The sequence below is a fragment of the Salvelinus namaycush genome, chromosome 14 (genome assembly GCF_016432855.1).
Source record: "Salvelinus namaycush isolate Seneca chromosome 14, SaNama_1.0, whole genome shotgun sequence".
Taxonomy (NCBI): Eukaryota; Metazoa; Chordata; class Actinopteri; order Salmoniformes; family Salmonidae; genus Salvelinus; species Salvelinus namaycush.
This window is the reverse complement of record NC_052320.1, coordinates 41598488-41624673: the sequence shown is the minus strand read 5'-3', so window position 1 is coordinate 41624673 and position 26186 is coordinate 41598488.

Below are 26186 nucleotides of genomic sequence, written 5' to 3'. Positions count from 1 at the left end.
CCTCTCAGAGGGAACGGATGTGGCCACTATGCAGAGTCTCCCTGTCATGACTTTAGTAAGCCGTCGGTAGACAGAGGCCTTGTTCTTCCACCTGCTCAGAGGATCCTCCAAATAGGACCGGACCTCCATTGTGGCTTCTGATGATCGATTCCCTCGTGCTGCATCCCCAGTTGCTCTCTCGTCAAACAGCATCCAAACAACAGACGTTTGTGGCACTACTGCTGGTGCTTCTGCTCCATCTGCTCCCTCTTCTTCCTGTTGCCCTGGTGCCTGAGCCAGCTGACTGCTGGGGCTGTCCCTCCCTGCTGCTGCGGTTATTCTTTAAAGAGCCTCATCAATCGCTCTGGCATCACTGAAGGCTAACTTCTTAAATCTGGGGTCAAGTGCAGTGGTTTCTGATAGCATGCGATTATATTCCATTCTGTGGAACGTTCTGTCCATTGATGAACATAGGGTGTCCATCAACTCTGTCACATGTCCTGTGATTACATTTGCTTCTCTCTGGCGACTGGCTGTGATTCGCTGCAGACCCTTAGAAAGGAGTATCATTTTTGATGATGTCACATAGCTGAGAAGAGAGAACAGTAACTTATTAGTTGACGTTCATGTTTTGTCTACTGATACTACATTCTCATATACATAAATAATACTGGATTATATAATGATGTAGTAATAACTGCTTACTGTACCTCTCTCCACTGATCTGCACAGTGATCTGCTCTAAGGGTTCCAGGACTGCACACCTCCTCCACCACCTCCCATTCCTCTTGGGTCAAAGCATCAACAGGTGCATTGACAATGGCCAGGGTATAGATGATGGCATCCTTTGACTCAAGAAACCGCTTCAACATATAAAATGTTGAATTCCACCTTGTAGTGCAGTCTTGATTAGGCCTCAGCTCAGGCATCCCCATCTGGCATTACATTTTACATTTTTTACATTTTAGTCATTTAGCAGACGCTCTTATCCAGAGCGACTTACAGTAGAGTGCATACATTTTATTACATTTTTACATTTCATTACATTTTTACATACTGAGACAAGGATATCCCTACCGGCCAAACCCTCCCTAACCCGGACGACGCTATGCCAATTGTGCGTCGCCCCACGGACCTCCCGGTTGCGGCCGGCTGCGACAGAGCCTGGGCGCGATCCCAGCCCAGCCTGGGCGCGAACCCAGAGACTCTGGTGGCGGAGCTAGCACTGCGATGCAGTGCCCTAGACCACTGTGCCACCCGGGAGGTCTATGTTCGGTTTCTTGAGTCAAAGGATGCCATCATCTTGAGTCAAAGGATGCCATCATCTATACCCTGGCCATTGTCAATGCACCTGTTGATGCTTTGACCCAAGAGGAATGGGAGGTGGTGGAGGAGGTGTGCAGTCCTGGAACCCTTAGAGCAGATCACTGTGCAGTGATCTGTGTAGACTTTAGTTTTTCAGCACCTACTGTTCTCATGTGGAAGTATTCCACAGCTGCTTTCACTTTGTCTGCAGTGGGCTTCATCACCTTCAGAGCATCTATACAATCAAGTTGATTGTGTGGGCACGACATGGATGATGGGTCCATTTTAACATTTTCATGGCTTTGGTTATGTTAGCTGCATTGTCGCTAACACAACAGAGCACTTTTCCATCTACTTGCCATTCTCTGGCCACTCTTAACAGTTCCTCTGCCAAGTTCTCTGAGGTATGTCTGTCGCTGAACTCAAAGCAGTCCAGAAGACAGCTAGACATCGAAAAATATTCAATGAAGTGACATGTAAGAAGTGGTTACCCTTGATGTCCAGCAGTCAGTGGTAAGACAAACTGCAGTAGCTTTTTGGACTTCATCCCGTACTGAAGCCTGTGTGCTCTCATACAGTTGTGGATTAAGTGATTTTGAAAGAGTTTTCGTGCTTGGAATTGCGTACATTGGATTTAGACTATTTCTATAATTTCTAAAACCTCTGTCCTCCACGATCGAAAATGGCTGGAAATCGGTGGCAATCATTTTAGCCAATACAATATCAATTTGGCCTTGTTTTTCTACAGACATAGACTTTGGCATAAACTGGTCCATAGAAGACTGCGTTGCTGTGGGTCGCGGAGCAGGTCTAGTTGACTGAGTGGATACATCTGTGTGGAGGTGCTGGCTCCACCACTATCACTAGCAGGCCCGCTACTTTCTCGCTAAAGCTAGCTTCACAGTTGGGTGCACAGTTCACATATGCCAGTGTAGGTTGTGCGTAGAACCGGCTTTATATGAGATTTTGTTTTGACAAATTCTACAATGTGCTCTAACATTGTCTACATTATTAAAATGCATCCAAATGCTACTGTGCTTCCGACTCATTTTCCAGCTGTTGTTTTCACAGCTGTCCTTCCTCTCTCTCCTCGGCTGCTAAGTGTGTGACTGAGTGAGTTGGCTCAGCCCTCCCTCACTCATCGTTGGTTCATTGGTTGACACTGCGTGTCTGATTGACAGGAACAACAGGTGAGGCTGTTAGTCTGAGCAGACAGTCAGAACGAATGTGTGTGCGCTTGAGCATTTAGGCCTATATTATTTTAATAATTTTTTCGTTCTTTGAATTAGTTAATTCTATTGATTTAAATCTTTTGATTATTCATATCTAAAAAACTATATATTTTTATAAATAGATTCGACTCTTCTGATATGCGAGCCGGCTCCCAACGTTCACCTACAAGACCCGGCTCTTAGAGCATCACTAATAGAACTATGCAAAACGTAGCAAGTTTCATTGCCGTCATTCTTGCTGCCTCCAGTTCAGTAGTCATGCTGTACCTACGAGATCAGGTGCGCGTGTGGTCTCAATTAAATAGAGTAGGCTACAGTTTATGTATACATGGCGGAGAAGCACGGGACAGTTATCTTTCCAAGGAAATGTACTTCCTAAATACGCCTATGATTAGGCTATAGTTTACTACATTCCCTAGAAATAGGCTTAAACATTGATCCCCCATATTTCTCTGTCTGAAAATCTTCCCACTCATAAAAGGTAGGCTATAAAAATAGCTCAAGAGAAAGTGCAATTGTCTCCAACTCTGCTCTTTCAAACTACATCTAGCATATTGGCTGATATAGCCCAGTAATACAATGTAAGGGCCATGTGAGAATCTCTGGTAATTTAACCTATTTCTTAAGTTATACTTACAATGACATACTTACTAATACAACTCACATTGCACTGAAAAAACGTCAGAATATCAATCTTCGATCCTTTGGCCGATGGTTACATCATTTGATTCAGGTTTAGTTTGATTGAGGCAAAAATAATAGCTAATGTAAGCCAACTTTTGGTCTGCACTCTCATCAACTGGGGGAGCTTGCCAGGTTAATTTACTTATGAAACATGACAAAACAAAAGCTACAAAATATGTCCATACAAACACCTGCTGTTAGATGGAAATAATAGCCACCTCATATCGCTATCTGACAGATAATTAGAGGCAAGAGCTGACCTGGCTGTGGTAGCTACAGTGGGGCAAAAAAGTATTTAGTCAGCCACCAATTGTGCAAGTTCTCCCACTTAAAAAGATGAGAGAGGCCTGTAATTTTCATCATAGGTACACTTCAACTATGACAGACAAAATGAAGAAAAAAAAATCCAGAAAATCACATTGTAGGATTTTTTATGAATTTATTTGCAAATTATGGTGGAAAATAAGTATTTGGTCACCTACAAACAAGCAAGATTTCTGGCTCTCACAGACCTGTAACTTCTTCTTTAAGAGGCTCCTCTGTCCTCCACTCGTTACCTGTATTAATGGCACCTGTTTGAACTTGTTATCAGTATAAAAGACACCTGTCCACAACCTCAAACAGTCACACTCCAAACTCCACCATGGCCAAGACCAAAGAGCTGTCAAAGGACACCAGAAACAAAATTGTAGACCTGCACCAGGCTGGGAAGACTGAATCTGCAATAGGTAAGCAGCTTGGTTTGAAGAAATCAACTGTGGGAGCAATTATTAGGAAATGGAAGACATACAAGACCACTGATAATCTCCCTCGATCTGGGGCTCCACGCAAGATCTCACCCCATGGGGTCAAAATGATCACAAGAACGGTGAGCAAAAATCACAGAACCACACGGGGGGACCTAGTGAATGACCTGCAGAGAGCTGGGACCAAAGTAACAAAGCCTACCATCAGTAACACACTACGCCGCCAGGGACTCAAATCCTGCAGTGCCAGACGTGTCCCCCTGCTTAAGCCAGTACATGTCCAGGCCCGTCTGAAGTTTGCTAGAGAGCATTTGGATGATCCAGAAGAAGATTGGGAGAATGTCATATGGTCAGATGAAACCAAAATAGAACTTTTTGGTAAAAACTCAACTCGTCGTGTTTGGAGGACAAAGAATGCTGAGTTGCATCCAAAGAACACCATACCTACTGTGAAGCATGGGGGTGGAAACATCATGCTTTGGGGCTGTTTTTCTGCAAAGGGACCAGGACGACTGATCCGTGTAAAGGAAAGAATGAATGGGGCCATGTATCGTGAGATTTTGAGTGAAAACATCCTTCCATCAGCAACGGCATTGAAGATGAAACATGGCTGGGTCTTTCAGCATGACAATGATCCCAAACACACTGCCCGGGCAACGAAGGAGTGGCTTCGTAAGAAGCATTTCAAGGTCCTGGAGTGGCCTAGCCAGTCTCCAGATCTCAACCCCATAGAAAATCTTTGGAGGGAGTTGAAAGTCCGTGTTGCCCAGCAACAGCCCCAAAACATCACTGCTCTAGAGGAGATCTGCATGGAGGAATGGGCCAAAATACCAGCAACAGTGTGTGAAAACCTTGTGAAGACTTACAGAAAACGTTTGACCTCTGTCATTGCCAACAAAGGGTATATAACAAAGTATTGAGATAAACTTTTGTTATTAACCAAATACTTATTTTCCACCATAATTTGCAAATAAATTCATTAAAAATCCTACAATGTGATTTTCTGGGAAAAAAAATCTCATTTTGTCTGTCATAGTTGAAGTGTACCTATGATGAAAATTACAGGCCTCACTCATCTTTTTAAGTGGGAGAACTTGCACAATTGGTGGCTGACTAAATACTTTTTTGCCCCACTGTACTTACCAGCTTAACTTATTCAATCACCTCAGTCGAGAGGGGATGAAACATTAGCTAACTTTACATGTTAGTTAAAATACTAGCTCAGCACTGCGAATAAACACTAGTGAATTTTTTCCCCCTGTTAAGTTAAGCAGCAGTTACCTCGCCAGCTACATCACGCAACTAAAGAGCCAGCCTTCCAGAAGCTTTGCCTTCACACAGCCTGTCAGCCCGCTCTGTGGTGTCCGTGTGGTCCTAAATCCAAGTCTCTTAAACACTCCAAACAGCCTACCCGACCACTCGGCGGCGTCCACATGATCCTAAAGCACTGGTGTGCTTTAGGATCATGCGGACGCCTCAGAGTGGTCGGGTAGGCTGTTTGGAGTGTTTAAGAGCCTTTTAAGAGCCTTTGTTTTATATCACATTCTAATGATAAAACTGGGGTGGACAAAATGCAATTACAGAATGTGGGGGGGACATATCCCCTTTGTCCCCAGTGAAAGTTGTGCCTCTGGTGCCAGCTACTGACAAAAAACGCTAACCTGCTCATATTGACACTGGTGCGTGTTCAACATTGTCAGGTGGGTTCATTTGGTCATAGATAGCACATCAAGCTCCAAACTGAAACCACAACTTCCCCATCTGCTGAAGAGCAAAAAGTCTGTGATGAGTTTATTCATATAATCAAAGACCATGCATCACCCAATAAGAGAATATACGTGCTACAGTGTTTACATATTGACCAGTTTGAGGTGGGAGAAAGCCTGTCCCTTAGCTAAGCTAATTGTCACATACATTGATTGGATCAACACACAGATGAAGTACAGTCAGTGTGTGACGCCAAGTGATGCAAATTGCCCAGCGTCTCCACATCATCAACTGGCTAACATAATTGCCTCTGCTAGGTATTGCTATGGACACCGTAGACATAAAGTGCATACCTTTGGCAAGTTAGATAAGTAGCTAGCTAGCTAACAGTCGTCATGAATTAAACACTTGTTAAATCTCTGAAAGGGGTAACATTGCAAAGGCGTGTTTTGATATGCTTGTGTAATGTATTTTTGGGTTTACCAAACCAAGTCAGCTAATGTGCTAACTAGCACAATTTACAGCTGTTGTAACATTATTTCAGTATAGTTGATAACACAAAATCTAAAAATAGCTGTAAGTTAACAGTTACCCTTATTATTTAATTGATTCTCCCTGTAAGCCACTTGTGTGTTTTTTTTTTTTAAATGAGTGCAGCTAGCTAGACTGATGTCTTGCTCTGTAGCTCGAGTCAATGTGGTCGTCAATAGTTTATACAGCCACAAAGTCATAAACCCGCTAATTTCTAAAAAGTATCTTCTTAAAATGTGATTTTACACCTAACCTTAACCACACTGCTAACCTTATGCCTAATAGTAAAACCTTAAATTAAGACAGAAAAGCAGATTTTTGTTTTCATAAATTTTTATAATATAGCCAATTTTTACTTTGTGGCTTTGCGATCTAGTGGAAACCCTTCAATGTTGCCCCAGGCTGAAAACTAGTCAGGCTATTCAGATGACCAACCAAATTCTTGTGTGGGGTTGATGGGAATTTATACTGAACAAAAATATCAACGCAACATTACATTTTAGTCATTTTGCAACATGCAACAATTTCAAAGATTTTACTAAATTACAGTTCATATAATGAAATCAGTCAATTGAAAGAAATACATTAGGTACTTATCTATGGGTTTCACATGACTGGGCAGGGGCGCACCCACTGGGGAGCCAGGCCCAGCCAATCAGAATGAGTTTTTCCCCACAAAAGGCCTTTATTACAGACAGAAATACTCCTCAGCAGTATTTGTGGGAATTGAGTGTGTTGGACCTGCAGAGTCAAGAGGAAGGGCAGATGTCTGGCCCCCTAGTAACCTCCATAGCAACCTATCAGAACACAGGTCAGGAAGAGTTTGAGAGGCAGGTTTATGGCACCCCCTAGGCTCTCAGGCTCCGGTTGTGGGGGATGGGAAGTGGAGTGTGCAGTTCAGAGTTGTGAGGTGCTGATAACAGTCACTGGCAGGGAATTTGTAAAAACCACAACATTTATTAATAGGGACATTTTAGGTGTGCAGCAGATTTTTTTTTTTTATCCCAACAAGGTGTGCCACCATTAAAAAAAGGTTGGGAACCACTGAAATAGAGTACAGTACAATACAGTAAACTCAACTCTAGTGTGCTCTACTGGGTACTGTACTGATTATTGGCCCAGCGTCTTCCGGGTTAGGGTTGGGCCGGGGTAGGCCGTCATTGTAAATACGAATTTGTTCTTAACTGACTGTCCTAGTTAAATAAATGTGAAATACAATTTTTTGAAAATACCAGTTGGATGGATTCATGTGATTTGAACTCAATGAAAAACACAGATTGGCTAATGGCCGACAAGCTGTCTCAACCATAAACTAGAAGTACAGCTAACATGCTTGTAAACAAATTATAGAATTCAAAAACCACATTAATAGATTGCTTTTTGTAAATAATGTTTTGTTGTTAAATTTAACTGTTGTAAATAATGTTACAGAGGCCATTTCCTTGGTAGGTGATGTCAGAGGTCACCATGAGGGAGAAGTGAGTGCTCAGGATGATAGACGAGTTTCCCACTTGTAATTAAAGGTTTGAGGGCCATTCAAGTGGATTTTTCCCAGTCAAATGTGGTAAATTCCCACTTTCCACTTGGATACGAACGCACCACGACACTGCTTCCTTCAGTGCCAGATGGGCACTTGTGACTCATAAAGAGGGCTTGTCTGTAGCACAGTACATCTCCCACTCCGGTGTAATGTGATGGGCTGTCACTGTCACTGTTAAGCGTGCATTGGCCAATTAACTGAAAACTTTAGCTTTGGTTTGCTTATATAGAGTGGGTACTACCTGTTTGCTGAAATGGGTGCAAAACGGGAAGTTCGTAACATGGCTAGAGCACTCTCACAAGGTGCTGAAACCCCATATTCTCAAAAACCGAGAATGGGGACATATCCACTATAAATCAAAGACTGTAAACAAAATTTAAACATAGCCTACCTATCGCTCTTGTAATTTCTTTGGCCCGGTCAGAATCAGCTGCCAAGGCCTTCTTGAATGCGGAGGGGAAAATATGTTGTGTAGTTCTTTCTTTGCATTTCCTTCTTGCTCGTGTGTACTGGGGTGCTGTTGGTGTACCACCTCATATTTGAGGTGTTGGCAGCTACATAGGCTATTCTTGTTGAGTATGGCGACATACTGTATCCATCGCCTTTGTAATCTACTGGGAAGCCAAAAATGTTTCCCCAAGCTAGAGATTTAAACAGTGATGCAGGATCCTCCAATTCTGGTTTATTGACCCCACCACTCGCCATCATACAAAACTAGTTCCCAGCTGCGTTTCACAAAAGGACATTTTGAAATAAGCCAATTATGATTAGAATTTTGATTAAAATGTGACTTTAGTTGTTTTAACAGAATAGTCCGATTAAAAAAAAATGGTGCCTTTATTTAACTAGGCAAGTCAGTTAAGAACAAATTATTTTTTTGATTTTCATCATACAGTAGGATACTGCATATTGTATCATATTATTATACCTTTATTTCAAACAATGAACACAGATTGAGACCAAGGTCTCTTTTACAGCTGGGCCCTGCATATGCATGCTTACACATACAGTTTAGGTACAATGATTATGAAACTACACAAGACAAACAAAACGATCACAGATAACACCAAAAAAATACAGCAGCAGATTGTTACATTTACACATAGGTTATTCCCCTAAAAGCACAAGAACTTGCATTACCCGAATCAGTTACAAGCAATACAAAAATAAAAATCCTCCAATAAATGTTTAAAATGGGCAAGGGGGACAAGAGTCTCAAGTTTAAGTTTAGTCTGCAGGCTGTTCCATAAGCAAGGAGCATAACAGGAAAAGGCAGCCATACCCAACTCTGGAAATCGCAGGGGCCTCAAGTGTAATCCATGTTGAGACCTGGTTTTGGGAATTCTAATTCTAATGTTGATGAGTGATGATAAATAAGAAGGTAGCTTATTCAGAAGTGCTTTATAGACAAACATGAGAGCATGTTGTTCTCGTCTCATGGACAGCGAAGTCCAACCCACATTTTGATTTGGTTATGTTATGAGTTCTGTAGCTAGCACCCGTAATAAACCTAAGTGCGCAATGATAAGTAGCATCCAGTGATTAAGTGTGGATGTCGTATTATGCATGTAAATAATATCCCCATAATCTATAACAGACACAAAAGTAGCTTGCACAATTTGTCTTCTATTTGTGGAGGACAAACATGTCCTGTTTCCATAGAGGAAGTTTTAGCCGTTTATAAAGTTTGTCAATGTGCATTTTAAAAGACAGAGATATAGCTGGATGATAAACTAAGTATTTATATGCAGAGACCTGATTATTTTGATAGCCATCCAAGCTCGAAAGTGCAAGTGGTTTTTCAACCAACCAACCAATTTAAAACACATTTCAGCTGTATAAAAGACCCTTGTAATATCTTAAAATCTGTCTCCAATTGTGATAATGCTTGGTCAGCCATTGAAGCGATAGAGTACATGACAGTGTCATCAGCATATAAATTGTAAAATATTAATTTTACACTTTCTTATCTCATCACAGATATTGTTTATGTAGAGAGTGAACAATAATGGACCAGGTATCAAACCTTGTGGGACCCCTTTAACCAACTCCAATGGCTCCGACTGGATCCCGTCAACTCTAACAGCCTGACTTCTATCCTTTAGATAGTCATGAAACCAACGACAGGCATCCGATCCCAGTCCTATTAACGACAGCTTACCCAAAAGTATCGCATGGTCTACAGTGTCAAAAGCTTTAGACAAATCTATGAACAAGGGGGCACAGTACTTTCAATTATCTAGGGCATTAGTAATATAATTTACAACACGTACAGTGGCCGTAGTGGTACTGTGTTTAGGTCTGAAGCCAGATTGATTGCTAGAAAGAGTATTGTTAACAGTTAAAAAAATATTGTAGTTGCCTATTCACCAATAACTCTAGAATTTTTGTCAAACAGGAGAGCTTAGAGATGGGCCGATAATTATCCAATTCACTACCATCACCTCCCTTGAGGAGTGGTAAAACAAAAGCTGTTTTCCAAGCTTTAGGAATCTTACCTACGACTAATGTTTGATTAAAGACATGCGTCACTGCACTAGCAATAATAGGTGTCGCACACTTGAGTAAATATGGATCCAGATTGTCAGCACCTAAGGATTTCTTAGAATCTATAGCAGATAGTGCAGATAAGACCTCATCTTCTGTGGCTTTTTGAAAATTAAAAACCGGCTTACTGTTTTCCACATCAGCTGAAGGCCGAGGGGCTGAAACAATAGAGCGGTCAGGATCATGTTGGCAATTTTTTCTTTCAAAAAGAAAACCAGCAGAAATAAAATGCTTATTAAAAACATCACAAATTTCAGTTTGGTCACTGATGATCCCAGATTGCGATGTAATTTGCTTCGGCAGGGAAGTCAATGAGTTTCCTCGTTTAAGTGAGTTAACAGTTTTCCAGAATTTAGAGGGATCACCAGCAGACTCTGTCATAGCATCAAGAAAATACCTAGATTTTAACTTTTTATTCCTCAGGTCCATTTATTTCTCAATTGCCTAAAAAGCAGCCAACCAGTTTTCCTCGCCAAGGCCCATGCTTGATTGTCACGCCCTGACCATAGAGAGCTTTTTATTCTCTATGTTGGTTATGTCGGGGTGTGATTAAGGGTGGGTTATCTAGGTGAATTATATTTCTATGTTGGCCTGGTATGGTTCCCAATCAGAGGCAGCTGTTTATCGTTGTCTCTGATTGGGGATCATATTTAGGTAGCCATTTCCCCATTGTGCTTTGTGGGATCTTGTCTAGATATAGTTCCCTGAGCGCACTACTCTGAGCTTCACGTTTTGTTTGTTCGCTTTATTGTTTTTGTTCTTTAGTTTCTCTTCCAAATAAAAGGATGGAAACATACCACGCTGCATCTTGGTCCACTCCTTGTAACGATCGTGACATTGATTCTGTCACGTTCCTGACCTTGTTTTCCTTTTGTATAGCTTTGTTTTGTTGGTCAGGACGTGAGCTGGGTGGGCATTCTCTGTGTTTGTTCCTTGTTAAGTGTCAGGGTTAATTGACCTTGTATGGCTCTCAATCAGAGGCAGGTGTTTTCGTTTTCCTCTGATTGAGAGACATACATAGGGAGGTTGTTTCACATTGTTTGTCGTGGGTGGTTGTCTCCTGTGTCCGTATATGTTACCACACGGGACTGTATCGTTTGTTTGTAGTCGTGTACCTGTTCGTGCGTTCTTCGTTATATGTAAGTTCACATGTTTTAGGTCAGTCTACGTTCGTTTGTTGTTTTGTAATTTTCCAAGTGTTTTTCGTGTTCGTCTTTTTGACTTCAGTTAATAAATCATTATGTCATCATACCTCGCTGCACATTGGTCTTCCGATCCCTCTCTCCTCTCCTCGTCCGAGGAGGAGGAAGAGCTAGAGTTACGTTACAGATTCTTTTGCAGGAAAAGGAATTTTAAATCACAGGAGACCCAAGGATTAGGTCGATTTATTTATTTATTTTACCGTAAGTCGCTTTAACGGGGCGTGTTTATCAGCCATGAAGGTAAAAATTTATGAAAAGAAAGAGAACTGGTCCATTATGCAGAACCTTAAAACTGGGACCATTATGCAGTTTACGGATAAAAGCTCTGAGATATAAAGGTCATGGATAAAGGCTTGCTCTGAGAAGTGTTTATAGTTTCTCTTTAGAATTATACGGGGGCCAGGGTTTTTTAGCCTAGTATCTCTGGTACATGCAATAGGGCAGTGGTCACTGATGTCATTTCCAAATAACCCACTAGCTATATATTTGTGAGGTGTATTTGTTAAGATAAGGTCTATTAATGTAGAGTTTTGGGGGTCTTTTGGATTAGGACGGGTAGGTATAGTTATTAGTTGAGTAAGATTTAGTTCGTTACAAATGTCTTTTAATTTAAACGATGCTGGCATCAGCCAGTCCAGATTGAGATCTCTGATAATCAATAATTCAGAGTTGACATAATTAGACATTAACTCAAACAATTTGCATAGAGCAGATACCAGAGCTGAGGGTGAGCGATAAACTCCCGCTAGCGTTAATAGTGCATTATGACCAAGGACCACATTTAGAACGAAGCATTCATACTGTTTCAGAACAGAAGTTGAAATGGACACTGACATCTAGGTTGCATTTAACATATATGGCAATACCTCCACCTCTACCCACTCTGTCTGCTCTGTAGATATTGTACCCAGCTAACAGAACATCTGAGTCTGGAAAAGAGACACAGAGCCAGGATTCAGATATAATCAATATGTCAGCATGTGATTGTGAGACCAGTATTTCAATCAAATCTAACTTTCGGATCAAGCTTCTAGCATTCAAATGAATTTCCAAGGCCACTATTTCGAGAGCTCATATCAGATGGAGCATTCAAGGTAATATTAGATGAGCGACGCTTCCTCGTGTAGCTACTGACAGGCCTGAGTGGGATGGAGACGAGATTACTTCTAACAATACCCCTCTGCCCGACACATAAACTACTGCAGCATAAATACTGGAGGCTGAGACAGGAGTGGTCGGGAGACACTGTGGCCCCATCCGACAATACCCCCCTGGACAGGGCCAAACAGGCAGGATATAACCCCACCCACTTTGCCAAAGCACAGCCCCCACTCCACTAGAGGGATGTCTTCAACCACCAACTTACCATCCTGAGACAAGGCCGAGTATAGGCAACAAAGATCTCCACCACGGCACAACTCAAGGGGGGGCGCCAACCCGGACAGAAAGATCACGTCAGTGACTCAACCCACTCAAGTGACGCACCCCTCCTAGGGACGGCATGGAAGAGCACCAGTAAGCCAGTGACTCAGCCCATGTAATAGGGTTAGAGGCAGAGAATCCCAGTGGAAAGAGGGTAAGAGTGCCTTTCTGTTCACCTTCACACTCCTGGGCCAGACTACACTCAATCATAGGACCTACTGAAGAAATGAGTCTTCAATAAAGACTTAATGGTTGAGACCGAGTCTGTGTCTCTCACATGGGTAGGCAGACCATTCCATAAAAATGGAGCTCTGTAGGAAAAAGCCCTGCCTCCAGCTGTTTGCTTAGAAGTTCTAGGGACAGTAAGGAGGCCTGTGTCTTGAGACCGTAGCGTACATGTAGGTATGTACGGCAGGACCAAATCGGAAAGATAGGTAGGAGCAAGCCCATGTAATGTTTTGTAGGTTAGCAGACTGAAGCGTTCAAAAACATTGTTTGTCTTCAGGAAGGCAGTGAGTTGCTGTGCAACAGCTCTTTCTAAAATGGTTCGAGGACTGGGAGATTTGAAATAGGCCGATAGTTTTTTATATTTTCTGGGTCAAGGTTTGGCTTTTTCAAGAGAGGCTTTATTACTGCCACTTTTAGTGAGTTTGGTACACATCCGGTGGATAGAGAGACGTTTAGTATGTTCAACATAGGAGGGCCAAGCACAGGAAGCAGCTCTTTCAGTAGTTTAGTTGGAATAGGGTCCAGTATGCAGCTTGAAGGTTTAGAGGCCATGATTATTTTCATCAATGTGTCAAGAGATATAGTACTAAAAAACTTGAGTGTCTCCCTTGATCCTAGGTCCTGGCAGAGTTGTGCAGACTCAGGACAACTGAGCTTTGGAGGAATATGCAGATTTAAAGAGGAGTCCATAATTTGCTTTCTAATGATTATGATATTTTCCTCAAAGAGGTTCATGAATTTATTACTGCTGAAGTGAAAGCTATCCTCTCTTCGGGAATGCTGCTTTTTAGTTAGATTTGCAACAGTATCAAAAATAAATTTAGGATTGTTCTTATTTTCCTCAAATAAGTTGGAAAAATAGGATGGCAGTGAGAGCTCTTCGATATTGCACGGTACTGTCTTTCCAAGCTAGTCGGAAGACTTCCAGTTTGGTGTAGCGCCATTTCCGTTCCAATTTTCTGGAAGCTCGGGTATTTTCTGTATGCCAGGGAGCTAGTTTCTTATGACAAATGTTTTTTGTTTTTAGGGGTGCGACTTCATCTAGGGTATTGCACAAGGTTAAATTGAGTTCCTCAGTTAGGTGGTTAACTGATTTGTGTACTCCGACGTCCTTGGGTAGGCGTAGGGAGTCTGGAAGGGCTTTTAGGAATCTTTGGGTTGTCCGAGAATTTATAGCATGACTTTTGATGATCCTCGGTTGGGGTCTGAGCAGGTTATTTGTTGCGATTGCAAACGTAACAAAATGGTGGTCCGATAGTCCAGGATTATGAGGAAAAACATTAAGATCCACAGCATTTATTCCACGGGACAAAACTAGGTCCAGAGCATGACTGTGGCAGTGAATAGGTCCGGAGACATGTTGGTTCAAACCCACTGAGTATATGGCTCAGGAGGCCTGTAAACAGTAGCTATAAAAAGTGATTGAGTAGGTTGCATAGATTTCATGACTAGAAGCTCAAAAGACAAAAACGTCATTTTTTTTGTAAATTGAAATTTGCTATCATAAATGTTAGCAATACCTCCGTCTTTGCGGGATGCGCGGGGATATGGTCACGAGTGTAACCAGGAGGTGAGGCCTCATTTAACACAGTAAATGAATCAGGTTTAAGCCAAGTTTCAGTCAGGCCAATCACATCAAGATTATGATCAGTGATTAGTTCATTGACTCTAACTGCCTTGGAAGTGAGGGATCTAACATTAAGTAGCCCTATTTTGTAATGTGAGGTATCACAATCTCTTTCAATAATGGCAGGAATGGAGGAGGTCTTTATTCCAGTGAGATTGCTAAGGCGAACACCACCATGTTTAGTTTTGCCCAACCTAGGTCGAGGCACAGACACGGTCTCAATGGGAAAAGCTGATTTGACTACACTGACTGTGCTAGTGGCAGACTCCACTAAGCTGGCAGGCTGGCTAACAGCCTGCTGCCTGGCCTGCACCCTATCTCATTGTGGAGCTAGGGGAGTCAGAGCCCTGTCTATGTTCGTAGATAAGATGAGAGCACCCCTCCAGCTAGGATGGAGTCCGTCACTCCTCAACAGTCCAGGCTGGTCCTGTTTGTGGGTGAGTCCCAGAAAGAGGGCCAATTATCTACAAATTATATCTTTGTAGATAGGCAGAAAAACAGTTTTCAACCAGTGATTGCGTTGTGAGACTCTGCTGTAGAGCTCATCACTCCCCCTAACTGGAAGGGGGCCAGAGACAATTTTCTCGATGCCGACATCTTTCTAGCTGATTTATACACTGAAGCTATGTTGCGCTTGGTGACCTCTGACTGTTTCATCCTAACATCGTTGGTGCTGACGTGGATAACAATATCCCTATACTCTCTACACTCGCCAGTTTTAGCTTCAGTCAGCACCATCTTCAGATTAGCCTTAAAACGTCGGTAGCCCTGCCCCCTGGTAAACAGTGTATGATCGTTGGATGATTTGTTTTAAGTCTAATACTGCGGGTAATGCAGACGCCAATGACTAGGGTTTTCAATTTTTCTGAGCTAATGGTGGGAGGCTTCGGCGTCTCAGACCCCGTAACGGGAGGAGTAGAGACCAGAGAAGGCTCGGCCTCTGACTCCGACTCGCTGCTTAATGAGGAAAACCGGTTGAACGTTTCTGTTGGTTGAATGAGCGACACAGGTTGAGCATTCCTACAGCATTTCCTTCCAGAAGCCATGAGAAAGTTGTCGGCTGCGAGGGGATTTATACTACTATCTGTATTTACTGGCGGCACAGACGCTATTTCATCCTTTCCTACACTGAAATTACCCTTGCCTAACGATTGCGTCTGAAACTGGGCTTGCAGCACAGCTACTATCCTCACCGTAAAGCGATCATTCTCCTGTGTATTATGAGTACAGCGACTGTAATTAGAAGGCATCATGTTAATGTTACTACTTAGCTTCAGCTGGTGGAGGTCCTGACGAACCACATCCATATAAAGCATATAAAGCAAGAGTGAAAAAGTTGAATGAAAAAAATTGCGCGAGGGAAAAACTAAAAATATAAACGGTAATTAAAAAGTAAAAGTTGTGAAGTTGGCAGGTAGCAAAGTAAGGTTAGAAACAAAATGCACAGCAGCACGTAAACAACTCTACAAGTCTACAAGTTGTGACCAGAAATGACTTTGGAATGGTGAATGTCCACCAGAGCTTTTGCCAGAAAATTGAATGTTCATTTCTCTACCATAAGCCGTTTTAGAGAATTTGCCAGTACGTCCAACCGGCCTCACAACCACAGATCACATGTAACCACACCAGCCCTGGACCTCCACATCCAGGTTCTTCACCTGCGGGATCGTCTGAGACCAGCCACTCGGACAGCTGATGAAACTGAGGAGTATTCTGTCTGCAATAAAGCCCTTTTATGGGGAAAAACTAATTGGCTGGGCCTGGCTCCCCAGTGGGTAGGCCTTGCTCTCAAGTGGGTGAGCTTATGCCCTCCCAGGCCCACCCATGGCTGCACCTGCCCAGTCATGCGAAATCCATAGATTAGGACCTAATGAATACATTTTTATGAATTTCCTTACATGAACTGTAACTCAGTAAAATCTTTGAAATTGTTGCATGTTGCGTTTATATTTGTGTTCAGTATAGAAGACTGACGACTATGCCACATCTGTCGTCTATGGAGTCACTTTCATACAGTTTTCATCATCATCATTAGTAAATGGTAAAATATTGACATTCTGATGGTAAAAAAAATGTTGGTTGGTCTGGTTGTAATGAAATTTCATTGCCATGATGATCAGAAATGACAGTGTCAAATAAAATATTTTTAATTGAGCCCATGGCCATTCTAGGATCAGCTTTTTCAAAGGAATAGTGATGGTGTGAATAATAAGTGGTAAATTCATGGCCTAATACTAGTAACACAATTTGATTGTAAAATTTAAATAATGCATAATAATCATCAACAGTCCTTTAAATATATGGATATGTCTGTCTCTTCTGAATGTTAACAATGTCTGTTTAGGCATAAATGGCATACGGTTGCGATACCTGTACTGTGGTAACAGGTAACTGCCAAAATAAAGGAAACACTGGAGAGCTCATGTCATCCGTGATGTAGTTGGTCTGTCCGGTCAAATAAAGCCATTTGTCATAATCTGTTTCATAATCTAAATTTCCATCCAATTTGCAACAAATTTTAATGCGAATATTCTAAAATCTGTATAAAACAATATGCACATTTACCCACCAGAAATGTGTTTCCATCAAACAGACTTTTTGTGGATAAAAGAGGTATGTGAGAGGTATGTGGCAGGGTCTACAGTCAATCACGGACTACAAAATAAAACCAGCCCCATCGCGGATCACAATGCCTTGCTCCCAGACAGACTAAACAACTTTTTTGCTCGCTTTGAGGACAATACAGTGCCACTGACACAGCCTGCTACCAAAACCTGCGGGCTCTCCTTCACTGTCGCCAACGTGAGTAAAACATTTAAACGTGTTCACCCTCGCAAGGCTGCAGGCCCAGACGGCATCCCTAGCCGCGTCCTCAGAGCATGCGCAGACCAGCTGGCTGGTGTGTTTACGGACATATTCAATCAATCCTTATCCCAGTTTGCTGTCCCCACATGCTTCAAGAGGGCCACCATTGTTCCTGTTCCCAAGAAAGCTAAGGTTACTGAGCTAAATGACTACCGCCCTGTAGCACTCACTTCAGTCATCATGAAGTGCTTTGAGAGACTAGTCAAGGACCATATCACCTCCACCCTACCTGACACTTTAGACCCAGTCCAATTTGCTTACCTCCCCAATAGGTCCACAGACGACGCAATTGCCATCCCACTGCACACTGTCCTAACCCATCTGGACAAGAGGAATACCTATGTAAGAATGCTGTTCCTTCGATTACAGCTCAGCATTTAACACCATAGTACCCTCCAAACTCGTCATTAAGCTCGAGACCCTGGGTCTCGACCCCGCCCTGTGCAACTGGGTCCTGGACTTCCTGACGGGACGCCCCCAGGTGGTGAGGGTAGGTAACAACATCTCCACCCCGCTGATCCTCAACACTGGGTCCCACAAGGGTGCTTTCTCAGCCCTCTCCTGTACTCCCTGTTCACCCACGACTGCGTGGCCATGCACGCCTCCAACTCAATCATCAAGTTTGCAGACGACACTACAGTGGTAGGCTTGATTACCAACAACGACGAGACGGCCTACAGGGAGGAGGTGAGGGCCCTCGGAATGTGGTGTCAGGAAAATAACCTCACACTCAATGTCAACAATACAAAGGACACGATCGTGGACTTCAGGAAAGAGCAGAGGGAGCAGCCCCCTATCTACATTGACGGGACAGTAGTGAAGAGGGTGGAGAGTTTTAAGTTCCTCGGTGTACACATCACGGACAAACTGAAATGGTCCACCCACACAGACAGCGTGGTGAAGAAGGCGCAGCAGCGCCTCTTCAACCTCAGGAGGCTGAAGAAATTTGGCTTGTCACCAAAAACACTCACAAACTTTTACAGATGCACAATCGAGGGCATCCTGTCGGGCTGTATCATCGCCTGGTACGGCAGCTGCTCCGCCCATAACAGGAAGGCTCTCCAGAGGGTAGTGAGGTCTGCACAACGCATCACCGGGTGCAAACTACCTGCCCTCCAGGACACCTACACCACCCGATGTCACAGGAAGGCCAAAAAGATCATCAAGGACAACAACCACCCGAGCCACTGCCTGTTCACCCCACTATCATCCAGAAGGCGAGGTCAGTACAGGTGCATCAAAGCGGGGACCGAGAGACTGAAAAACAGCTTCTATCTCAAGGCCATCAGACTGTTAAACAGCCATCACTAACATTGAGTGGCTGCTGCCAACATACTGACTCAACTCCAGCCACTTTAATAATGGAAAAATTGATGTAATCAATTTATCACTGGCCACTTTATATTATATAATGTTTACTTACCCTACATTACTCATCTCATATGTATATACTGTACGCTATACCATCTACTGCATCTTGCCATCTTGATGTAATTAAATGTATCACTAGCCACTTTTAACAATGCCACTTTATATAATGTTCTCATACCCTACATTACTCATCTCATATGTATATACTGTACTCTATACCATGTACTGCATCTTGCCTATGCCGTTCGGCCATCACTCATTTATATATGTTTATGTACATATTCATATTCATTCCTTTACACTTGTGTGTGTATAAGGTAGTTGTTGTGAAATTGTTAGGTTATATTACTGCATGGTCGGAACTAGAAGCACAAGCATTTCGCTACACTTGCATTAACACCTGCTAACCATGTGTATGTGACAAATAAATTTGATTTGATTTGACATTGTATATCTCTCGGGAACACTGATTACGCCCGAGAGGAAGAGATGAAGAGAGAGGGATAACTGGGCCCAGCAGGTGTAATTTTTTCCATTCACCAAGCGAGGAGTTGTTGTATAGAGGTCAATGAAAGAGTGTTGAATTTGGTTAACAAAAATGGAATGGCTTACTTGCTACGTGTGGCTTATTTTATCAAATAAACGTTTCGTAATAGTTAGGTTGTTACGAGTGTATTGATATAAGTAGGATACGTGACATCCTGTCAACTTCGTGAAAAAACACTTTATATCGGAGTTGTGCCTAGTCGTCACTAGTTATCACAGCCACAAAGTCATAAACCCTGCCTATTTCTAAAATTTATCTTCTTAAAATGTGATTTTGTTCCTAACTTTAACCACACAGAAAACCTTATACCTAACCCTTACCTTAAATTAAGACCAGAAAGCAAAAAAAAAGTCCATACATTTTTACAATATAGCCAATTTTGACTTTGTGGTAGTGGTAACTAGTGGAAACCGTTGTGCCTGTTGTCTGTATGCGAATCTGCCCTCTCATTGGCTAGAATGGTCCCACCTGATCTTGCCACCCCCTGACTGCCTTCCAGTTTTAAACCATTTTTTTTCATTGTTAGAGCGGCCACTAGAGTATCTGGTCAATATAATAGATAATCTGTGATTACACCTAAAGGGTTATGCCTCATTACATGTTCATAACATCTTGTATATTTGTTTTCAAAAAGCATAGGAGTGGGAAAATTCCACTTGAACACCCAGCCAATTGGTAATTACTAGTGGGAAACTCGTCTATAATTTCTGAGTGTCACGCCCTGACCTTAGAGATCCTTGTTATTATCTATGTTTGGTTAGGTCAGGGTGTGATTTGGGTGGGCATTCTATGTTCTCTATTTCTTTGTGTTTGGCCGAGTGTGGTTCCCAATCAGAGGCAGCTGTCTTTCATTGTCTCTGATTGGGGATCATATTTAGGTAGCCATTTTCCCCATTGTCAGTTGTGGGATCTTGACTATGTTTAGTTGCCTGTCTGCACTATTTTTGTATAGCTTCACGTTTCGTTTGTGCTTTATTGTTTTGGAGAGTTTTCTGTTTATTAAAAATGTCAAACTCTACTCACGCTGGGCCTTGGTCCGATCATTACGACAAACATGACAGATGGCTATTTAACAGTCTGATGGCCTTGAGATAGAAGCTGTTTTTCAGTCTCTCGGTCCCAGCTTTGATGCACCTGTACTGACCTCACCTTCTGGATGATAGTAGGGTGAGGGAGAGTTTATTTTCCTGGCACCACTCCGCCAGGGCCCTCACCTCCTCCCTGTAGGCTCTCTCATCATTGTTGGTAATCACGCCTACTACTGTTCTGTCGTCTGCAAACTTGATGATTGAGTTGGAGGCGTGAGTGGCAATGCAGTCATGGGTGAACAGGGAGTACAGGAGGGGGCTGAGCACACACCCTTGTGGGGCCCCTGTGTTGAGGATCAGCGAAGTGGAGGTTTCCTACCTTCACCACCTGTTGGTGGCACATCAGGAAGTCCAGGACCCAGTTGCACAGGGTGGGGTTCAGACCCAGGGCTTAATGATGAGCTTGGAGGGTACTATGGTGTTGAAGGCTGAGCTATAGTCAGCCTTCAACACTTTGCAAAGCAATCACTAGCCTGCTATTCAGTGGAGTGGCTGTGAGGTCCCAAGTCTGGGTTTAAGGGTCTCTTTTCCAAGCTTAAAATGATAAACATTCAACATTGGCCATGCTGTCAATCCAACATGATTTCTGACTCGCTCAAAACAACTGTTAACTTGGAACTGGGAAATCTGACTTCAGTGAGTTCAAGACAATTGGGAACTCGGGGGAAAATGAGCTCTGACTAGGAAAATACATTTTGAACGGTCACCCAACTCGGAATTGTAAGTCGGGCCTCTTTCTAGAGCTACGACCTGAAGATCACTGATTTGACCTTGTTTTTTTCTGAATTACCAGTTGTCTTGAAAGCACCATAAATCCATAGAATGACAGACTTTGATGACAAAGTTTGATGACAAAATTTGCCCACGAAGGACCGCCGTGCCACCTTCCTGTTCAAGTGAGCACAGCACAACAAGGTGAGTCTAAAAATGTATTGTATGCTGCTACATAAATGATGTAATATGCCAGGGAGATATGTACACTGTAGCTAAGAAAGTAATACTATGTGTATGTTGTGTAGTAAGCTGTTAGTAGCCCATGTGCTTCACCCTAATAATTTGGTATATTTATCCCTCTTAATTTCGACTACAGTTCTGACTTGGTGTACAGGGAGAACACTAAGAACGGCCCATGTTCTGAATTCTGTCGCTGTACATTTAAATAGTGCTGAACAAATAGTTATATTGACTACGTTCGTCCTAGCTCACTCATTAATGTCTTAATCGGAATTACGGATTGCCTCTTATCCGCTTGTCGTCCCCTTATGCCATAGTTTTTACATCTCAATTGTCATTAGAAACCACATTTAATTGTTTAAGCAAGTCAGTCATATCAGCTATGTTTTTAAAAGGCAGTAAATGAGGCTGAAATGAACTGTTTCACTGCCAGACAAGGGTCGGCTGAAAGCCGGGTGTAACGGTGGTAAGGTGTTTCTGTTGTAAGGGACTGCTTTTGGGACTCTTCTTTTGGGACATCTTTGTGTAGGCCCTAACAGTTTGTGGGCATCATTTGTTATCGTTATAGTGCAATTCATGTATTGTTTAGTGTTGTGTAGTGGCTTTGCTGGCATGCATCCCCAATTGTTTCGGTTTGTTTACCCCACCAAGATTTACATGCTAAAATAGCAACTGGTGTTTTACATTTATATGGAATTGTGGTGTGTGGGGTTAGTTGGTGATGCCATTTTTTTTTTATTTTGCCGTCCTTTTAATAAAAAATAAAACGATCACACACTACCGCACAGTAGGTGGCGGCATGCACAAATAAATGTGGGAACGTCATTATACCAAAGAAGAAGACGAAACTCCGCCCGTCTTCTCTTTCAGTTCTTAAAACCTGAAACACCCCTATCAGTTGCCATTTTACTTTGACAAGGCTTGAATAGATTTCTACCTGTCAAAGCAGTATTTGATGAGGAGGCGTGAGTGCAGTTCCCTTTAATATTTTTAAACAAAGTGTACCTGTTCGAATTTGATCGGAGTTATCGGCGCAAGGGAGCAGCGGTTTGCACAAGAAGGTAACGTTACACAAACTATGATATGGGGGGGAAAAGATAGCAAGCCATGATAGCATAGGTGTTTAAATAGCTAACGTTAGCTGGCTTTGACGAACGTTACCAGCCGGTTTGTCAATACGGCATTATGTTCTCTTGTTCCTCGAGTCAGGAATGTAAGGCTTTTTGGGGGGTCTGGCCTCAAACGTAACGGCTAACTAGCTAGCTAACTTTAGCTACGTCGACTCGTGTTTCAAATGCCCTGCCTCTTCTCTGGCCAGCCGAACAATGCTACTAACCGGCTATCCACTTTGTTTGTAGCTAATGTTTATTACTTTTTTTCCCGCTGTTGGGAGTACCGATTAGCTAACTACTCAAATAATCGAATGAGTAATGGGGCATCTACTTATCTAACTAACTAATGTGACTGAATTCACGTCTGTTTACTCTCTATATCGCAAAAATGTTTATAGGCTAGTGCGTAGTGGCAAGGCCGGCTCTACACTCTTTTTTTGTTGATACCCCTAATGTAACTACCCGAGGTGGAACAAAACACAACCATGATTTTTAACTTGTCTCCCATTTTATGAAATGGTTGGCTGTTTAAAAATATTTTACTGCAAAAGTGGGTAAATTGATAGGTATTGTGACACACACAACCTAAACTCAAAGTGCAGAATAATTCCGGGACACAAGCTTCTCACTCCACTTTGATACGAAGTGATTTTAGTAGCAGGTTAGAATAGCATTTTCGATAACCTTTTTATAACCATAACCTCAGTCTCCTAACATGCTACGTCAATTTTCATAACCTGCTGCGAAAAAGTCAATTCGGTAGTTATCAAAGTGGCGTGAAAAGTGTTTCCCGAATAATGCCTAGCTGGAGGGGGGATGGGACAACTCGTGTAGCCTAGGCAGTCGATAGTGGCCGCTAGATCTGCACTATTGTCTTGGATTGAAGTGCATTCCCGGTAATTCACGTGTACCATGGGCGGCTCATACATAAATAAAGCATTACCCGTCCAGGCTGCAAAGGCTTAGCGTTTATGGCGAGCCGCTAGGGGGGACTTGAAAAATATGTACTGTCGTAGTAAAACAAATGCAGTGTAGTTTCCCTTTTAATAAAACCCTATTTTCCACCAGCATTTTCAGACATTTTCGGACAATGTAGGAAGGTGTCTTAGACCACTGCATCTCAGTGCTTGAAGCATCACTACAGACACCCCGGTTTGAAACCAGGCTGTATCACAACCAGCTATGATTGGGAGTCCCATAGGGCGGCGACCAGTGTTGTCCGGGTTTGGCCAGTGTAGGCCGTCATTATAAATAAGAATTTGTTCTTAAATAAATCAGGCAAGGGTGTGGGACGTCCTAAGTTGTCTGATAATGGTGATGGACATTTTTTTTATTAAAGGAAACTTCACCGCAAGACACAATTCGTTTTTTCCTGTCTCCCTACATAAGAGATGAGAGGGTGTTTCAGACATGATGCACTATAGCTCTATTTTTGCTTTTTCGTGAAAGGAGAGTAAAACCAATGATGCTGTTTTTAATTGAGCTTGCGATCTGATCAAAAAATGTATGTCATGTTTTGTAGTAATTGTGGCCTTTGTGTTTCGCTGATGGCACAATCACGCAAGTAGATGTCATTCAGTAGAGCTATGGGACTTGTCTCAACAAGGTTCCTATCTGCCAGGACATTGCAGGATATCTAGGTTGATGCTTTGTAAAGACTTCACCACAGAACAGAGACTGATATTTCCCTGGATGTTAACCTTTCTGGCGCAGGCGTTCCGCTAGCGACCCACCTCGACAACATCCGGTGAAATTGCAGAGCGCCAAATTCAAAATACAGAAATAGTCATGAACATTCATAAAAAATACAAGTGTTATATATCCTCAGGTTTTTGCCTGCCATATCAGTTCTGTTATACTCAGACATTATTTTAACAGTTTTGGAAACTTTAGTGTTTTCTATCCAAATCTACCAATTTGTATGCATATCCTAGCTTCTGGGCCTGAGTGACCGGCAGTTTACTTTGGGCACGCTTCTCATCCAGACGTCGAAATACTGCACCCAAGCCATAAGAAGTTAAGTGTGAAGCATCCGCTTGGCTTTCCCATTCACTACAAAATATGATGGTGAGGAAGCCCAGTGGGAGAAGATGGCACAAGATTAATTTTGGCTGACATTCTGCAAATGTGTTCATCAATGAAACATTTGATCTCAATACAGTTTTCTGTTCCGAAAACTACTGTCTTTTATGAACAGGGGACTACGTTTTTTTGTAGACTTCACTTCTTGCCAAGGTTTCCAAAAATGTAATTGTTTAGGAGTGCATGGGTGAATTGCTTTATTGCACACTTCAGAGTAGGTGGTCCCTTACAGAAATATGTGCGAAAGCGCCAATAAGATCTCGCTAGCTCGTGCTTGGCTCCGCTCCCTCCTTGCTTGTTCGGCCCACTATGACTAATTGCTTCCCATTGGAAACGACCTTGGATTAGTTATAAACCGCTTTGACGGGAGCCATACTTCCCTGTTCCCATCCTGGAAGACATTATTTTCAAAACGGGATGGACTAAGTTTGTTGGTTCATGGGAGCAATGTTACCGTCCAGTCTATTCGCAACTGCTAAATAATTAGCTACAATGGGTGTGTCTGATTCCTCTTTCCAAGAGCTGATCAACGATACGTTCTTTTACATAGGGACCTACAGCCCTATTTATTTGAGCCGGAATACACTGAAGAGAACTTGAGCTGGTGAGGAAAAATAATTGCGAGACCATCAAGCAGCAGCGACAGCCTAGACCAGCTGGACCAGGACCCTCCATATGGAGGGTGTGATGCAATTGCGGAGCCTCCGGATGCATGCGGAGGCCAAATCGAGCTCCGTACCGCATCGCCATGCGCCTCACAAATTTGGTAACAAGGCAGAGGGCTCTGTATATCTCAGCATAGACATGATTGGTTGGTGGTAGGTGGGGGCGATACATCCTGTAGAAGACAAACTCACTTGACAACAGCTCCATCAAGCGCAAGAAGTATGAATGAATGCCCTGACTTCTGCTGAGGCCATATCACCGTAAATGCTGCATGGCCAATGTAAATGTCAGATTGACCATGCGCCCAATATCCAGCAACTTAGCACAGCCGTTAGAGGAGTGGGACAACATTCCACAGGCCATAATCAACAGCCTGATCAACGAGGGAGATGTCGCGCTGCGTTAGGCAAATGGTCACACCAGATACCGACTGGTTTTCTGATCCACACTCTTACCAACCGATCCATATCTGTATTCCCAGTCATGAAATCCACAGATTAGTGCCTAATGAGTTGATTTCAATGGACTTATTTAATTTTTTAATGAACTGCAACTCAGTAAAATCTTATTGTTTCATGTTTATTTTTGGTTCAGTGTACATTACACAAGCGGATTGTTTGACCACATCAATTTGGGGTTATTACACATCCTTTTTACCACATTGGTGACGTTAGTATAAATGTTTAGTCAACACGATCAATTGCTTCAAACAGATCCATATCTTTTGGTTTTGTACTGTTCATTTTGTCAT